Here is a 5,538-nt window from a genome sequence, read left to right as displayed (position 1 = left end):
TGCTTCCATAAGCATGGGAACTGATGGCAGCCCTTGTTGTTATTGCCTGCTTCATTTGTCCGTGCATGTGCCTGCTCAAGGGTGACTGGGAGAGTCCTTGTGTATTAAAGAAGGATTTTGTGTGTCAGCACTGTCTTCTGCTGATCTCAGTGAAACATGTTTCATTTAATGGGGGGTTTCTCAACACTATTTTGAAAAATTTCCTTGATACCAAAAACAAAACAAAACAACGCCCCCCCCCAAAAAAAATAGTCCCATTGATTTCAAAGGCACATAGGTGCAGGAAAGGGTTTGCTTGTTTGTTTGTTTGTTGACTATTTATAGACCACCTTTCTTGCTGAGACTCAAAGCAAATTACAAAAATATATATTTTTAAAAAATCAGCCAGTATAGAATATCCAATAAACAGTACAATTGGCATAGACTTACATAATTAGAAGACACTAAAAAAACCTGTCTAAGGCATGACATACCATAATGCAGAAACTGGTTACCGGGGCAATATAATGGAACAGCTCAGGAGGACACATGTAGAAGGACGTAGGATTGTAGTCTACTACAATGTTTATTGTACATATCACTTTGCTTTTACTGCATTGTTATGAAGCTATCTTAGAAATGGCTGTTCAGTTTTATGATGGCACAATATGATGTTCTCTGTGTTTTATAGCCAGTGGAAATGTCAGCAGTTGTGTTGGATATGATTAATGTATACTTGTTGCCTATGAATTAAATATTCAATGGGAAATGCTGAGCATTCCCTAGCTGCAATTGCTACTCATAAAGCAGTAACTGAATTCATATCTCACCTTTCTTCCACTGTTGAACTCAGAGCTGTATGCCTAGAATACCTAAAGGGTTTCCCATCCAGGTGGTGATGAAACCAGACCCATGATACTCATGGGGGGAACCTCTCCCGATTGCTGAGTCTGGCAAGGCCCCAGCTCCCCCCCCACCTACCATGGAGCCCACAGCAACTACAGACATCTTTTGCCCCTTTTCCCAGGCCCACAGCAGATGCTAGCATTCTTAGCCAATGCACTTGAGCTCACAACAGCTGCTGGCATCCGCCGCTGCTGCACCCAGGCTCACAGCAGAGGCTAGAGTCTTCTGCTTCTACTTGTGTCTGCCGCAGCTTCTGAAGACCGCCAGGCCTGAAATGGTGGCCATCGGCTGGCATCTTTTTCTGCTGTGGCAGGGCCTACAACAGCTGCCAGTGATGGTGGCCGGCAACCACTGCAGCCACAGCCACAGCAGAGAAGGATGTCGGCCACCACTGCAGACCCAGAGCAGCAGCTAGCATCCTTCTCTGCTGTGGTTAGGCTATAGCAGCTGACAGCATCCTCCTGCTTTGGACCCAGACCTGGCGCCGCTGGTACTGGAGCAGCTCTTGGCACTGACGCAGCGCTGGAGTGGCTCCCTAACTGCATTGTTCTTTTTCACAGACAACGCAATTCTATTTTGGGGGGATTTAAACCCCTTTAAAATTTTTGATTTTTCTGCAAGCTTAGGGAGTCACCCAAGTTTGAAGAAAGATCTGTTTGGCATCCTTGTGGCCCCAATCCACAGATTTAGTTATTTGCAGATGGGGGCCACACATTGCTAATAGTATATAGATTCTTGCATTTGAGCATGTGATAAAGTAGCATGTGGTAGCGTAACCTACCTTTTCAGTATTGTATTGCTATCATTGTATTGGGGTGACTTTATTGCACTCGCCCAGAACATTATGGTTTAGTGGGGCAACTCTGACGCGAATGCTAGAATTTTGCCAGATGTGATGACCGCACTTCTGTGTCATACAGGAGTTATGGCGTCAGAAGAACTCCAGTTGCCACCCCATTTCCTCTGGTATTCCCCCCACCACAAGCTGAGCAGTTTGTGGAGGGTCTCCTTAGTGTGCGGTGTTCAGAGACAGTGCTGAATGAAAGATGCAGGGTAAATCTCAGTGGGTAATTTTTCCTGCAAGGATTGCAGACTTAGTGCCAAAGAGAAGAGACGCACAAGGTAAAACCATAACTCAACTGAAAAATCACAGAGACTCTGTTGGAGTAAAATGGCCACAACTTTTATTGGTTACAAATGACAGAGCTTTGGGCACAGCATAATGGCAATGGATCCTGGCATCAGCCAATCTGCCTGCCAGCTGATGAACAGACCCCCCCCCAGCCTGCCTCCCTGTTGGGAATACGAGGGGATAGCAGGATGTGGGACTCCCGCCCCCTCCGGGAACGCCCCCCAAAGTCCCCTGCTCAAGACAAAGATGGACCTGGCAACCCTTTGTCTGTTGTTGAGAGAGGAAGTGAAAGTGATTGTAAGCCACTCCGAGTCTCCTTCAGGTAGTGAAGAGCGGGATATAAAACCAACTCTTCTTCATTAGAGGGACTAGATTTATTAGGGATGTTTTGATATGTAATAGATTTAAGAATTCAAAGAAAGCCTTCAAGTTCACTTGGTCATTTAAAATGTGATGGCCATCTAAAATGTCCACAGGTGGATCAGATCAAAACTTCTGTGCATCTTGTGAGATCTTTTGAACTGAGGCATTTTTCTAATTTTAGCTTCACACAGGTCATTTATGTTCTGATTTACCCATGTGTTCTCTTAGGATTTCTGAGGATTTCTGAGCATCAAAGTAAGATCTAGAAAGGAATTTTGAAGGTGCGTTTCTTAGAGAAGAACCACAGCCCTACTGAGGTGTTTGTTGTTGTTTGTTTTCTTCCTGTTGAAAATCCCATGCATTTGTATACTTGTGACAATATTAACAGATTGTTGCTTTAACATAAATATTTTGGATTTATGCTTTGGGCTCTCTACACCTATATGGGTTGAATGACAGACTTTTGTTCATTTATCTGTTATTCACTGTCTCTGTCTCTTTAAGATTAGAGCAAGCAGTAACTATTTATAGAACAAAGTTAACCTTTGGATCACAGCTGTTATAACTTTGAATTTTGTTTAGCCCAGGCAAATGTCCTTTTTCTGACTCCCTGTTTTGAAGTGGTAAGTTCTCAAATAGTTTGAAATTGTTTAACTATACTTTATTCTGTCCTAATTGGATATATATTTATTGATATTCTATTTATTTTATAGTTTTATGACAATAGTCACTGTCATTAGCAGAGAGGAATTGCTTTGTGGTTTATTTCTGAACACGTTATTCATACAAGAAAACCTTTTTTAAAAAAATACCTTTTTCTACATGATTTTTGAAATTTATGAGAGCTTATTGAGGTTTTTTTTTGTTAGGACAGCACTACAGCTCTGGTGCTGACTCAAGGTGGCTGGCTCTAAAATTCTTTTAAAAAACCATTCTGAAGAATAAAAAAACAGAAACAGAGTCCTGCTTGCATTCCATACTTAACGTTTTGCCTAATTGGATGCTTTGCTTATAACAGCTGAAATGTTTTGTATTTGACTTCTTACATATTACTATGATATTGCATATCAGTGTTTCACATTGCCTGATCATAAATTTTCTCATCACTGGGTTGTTGCTGGGATTATCATTTTATATATTACAAGGCAAGAGTCACAAGGATTGCAGAGGGGGTCCTCATTTCCCCTTCCCCACAATTTTCTCTTGCCCTTCCCTGAAAGTCCCTATAGCCCCTCCCCTCTTCCTGCTGCCTCCTCTCCTACCCACCAACCAGCCAACCTTCCCCATCTGATTCCCAGTCTTCAGCTCTCCCTCCTTCCCTCCCACTGGCAGCCTCTACCTAAGAAAAGCATTTGCTCAGTGCTGGCCACTAGGCCATGCTCAGTTGCAAGGTGGGGAACCCATAATGACTTGAGTAGGGCACCTCACTTTCCCCTGTGTCCCCTTCCCCACACTATTTCCTCTTTCCTGTCTCCTGGCAACTCCCATATCCTTCCCTTTCCCTGCTTCTTTCTCAGCTTCCCACCCACCAATCTGTGCTCTCAGACTTCAGCCATATTTGTTATTTATTTACTTCATCTATATCCCCACCTTTCAACACAATGGGGAACCAAAGCAGTGTACATCATTCTGTATCTTCACAACAACCCTATGAGGTAGATTAAGCTGATAGAGTCTGACTGGCCCAAGGTTACCCAGTGAGCTTCTATGGCAGAGTGGGGGTTTGAACTGGCTTCTCCCAGATCCTATTCTGAAACTCTAAGCAGGGGTGTTGAACTTGTTATGAGGGCCAGATCTGACATAAATGAGACCTTGTTGGGCCAGGGCATGTGTGTCATTAAATGTAATGCCAGGTAGCGGAGATATAAACTTCATAAAGGACACAAACACAAAGGTGTTTTTTTTTACTTAAAATAAAAACATGATTAAAACACTAGCACTCTTGCAATATTTTGTTTATTTAACAGTCTCTGATAACTGACATCTCTGAATTATTGCATCAAAATGTCTGTGCTGTAGCAATCTTGAGTATGCTGTTCAGGTGTGTATCTGTAAGCTGCAAACCTACTTTTGATTTATTGACATTCATTACGGAAATCTCATGCTCAGTTTTCTGAGCCTAGGACCGAGGAGGAAACATGAAATGGCTGGACATTGTGAGCTTTTGTACATAAATTGTTTCATGTGCTGGTCAAGAACATGAGAAGGCATCCTGACACAGAATGAGGGCTATGTGTTTGTCTATGAGAAATAACTATGACTCCTATAAGGCAGTGCAAGAACAGAGAGACAGCAATGTATAGTGGTCAACCTACTATCTGGGAAGTCTAAGTTCAAAATCCCCAGTCTGCAAAGGAAATGTGCTGGGTGAACTTGGTCTGGACACATACTCTTAGCTTAATCCACCTCACTGGCTTTTTGTTATTCCTCATCTAAATAGTCCACACTGCTTTCCTACTGAGAAAGACTGGATCGGGAGGGCAAGAATACAGTGAAAAGGGGGAGGGGACCCAGTTGCAACCAGAAGACCCCTGGCATAACAAGCCCAACAAAACACACACAGTAGCAAGACACACAAAAGCTCATACCTTGAATAAAACTTTGTTGGTCTTAAAGAAGCTTTGTATTTCTCACTTGCAATTAAGGCAGCTGACCAAAGCAAGGCAGGAGGAAGGGGAGGAGCCTCAGCCAATGGGGGGGGCGAAGAAAGGCTTGCCTTTGTCTCCTGTGCAATTGAGGCAGCCTTGTCAAGAAGCAAGCTCTGGCTCAATCCCTCTCCCCCCAGGTGGAGGGGGGGCTCAGCCAGTGCAGGGAACAGAAGCTTGCCTATCTATCTCTTCTGTGCAATTGAGAGAGTCTGGTAAAGCAAGCTGTGACACAGCAGCAGAACTGGAGAAAGAAGCAGCCAGTTCCTTGCGAGCCAGATAGGAGCCTTCCAAGGGCCTGATCCATCTCGCAGCCGCATGTTTGATACCCCTGCTCTAAGCATTACACTACCTAGCTTTCACTAGGTGGCTGCTGTTGAAAAGCAGCAAGCAGCCAGTTCTGGATGAGTTATGTAAACTGGGTGGTAGCAATTTGTCCAATGTTTGCTGTAGCACTGGGCTGGACAAATTCCCCCCCTCAAAGGCCCAGACAGCTCTGTAAAGGGCTCTTTC

General features: G+C 43.7%; 1 protein-coding gene across 1 annotated transcript in view; it reads left to right on the top strand.

Moving 5' to 3' along the window:
• Nucleotides 1–2,930: 2,930 nt before the first annotated feature.
• ALDH1A1 (aldehyde dehydrogenase 1 family member A1) overlaps nt 2,931–5,538 on the top strand; it is a 41,903-nt gene continuing 39,295 nt past the window's right edge. The window contains exon 1 of the mRNA XM_015412769.1: nt 2,931–3,003. The gene's annotated coding sequence lies outside the window, so the exon portion shown is untranslated. The remainder of the gene's footprint in view (nt 3,004–5,538) is intronic.

This window comes from Gekko japonicus, unplaced genomic scaffold (assembly GCF_001447785.1).
Source record: "Gekko japonicus isolate JY-2015 unplaced genomic scaffold, Gekko_japonicus_V1.1 scaffold705, whole genome shotgun sequence".
NCBI classification, from domain to species: domain Eukaryota; kingdom Metazoa; phylum Chordata; class Lepidosauria; order Squamata; family Gekkonidae; genus Gekko; species Gekko japonicus.
This window is presented reverse-complemented; position numbering and strand designations above follow the sequence as displayed.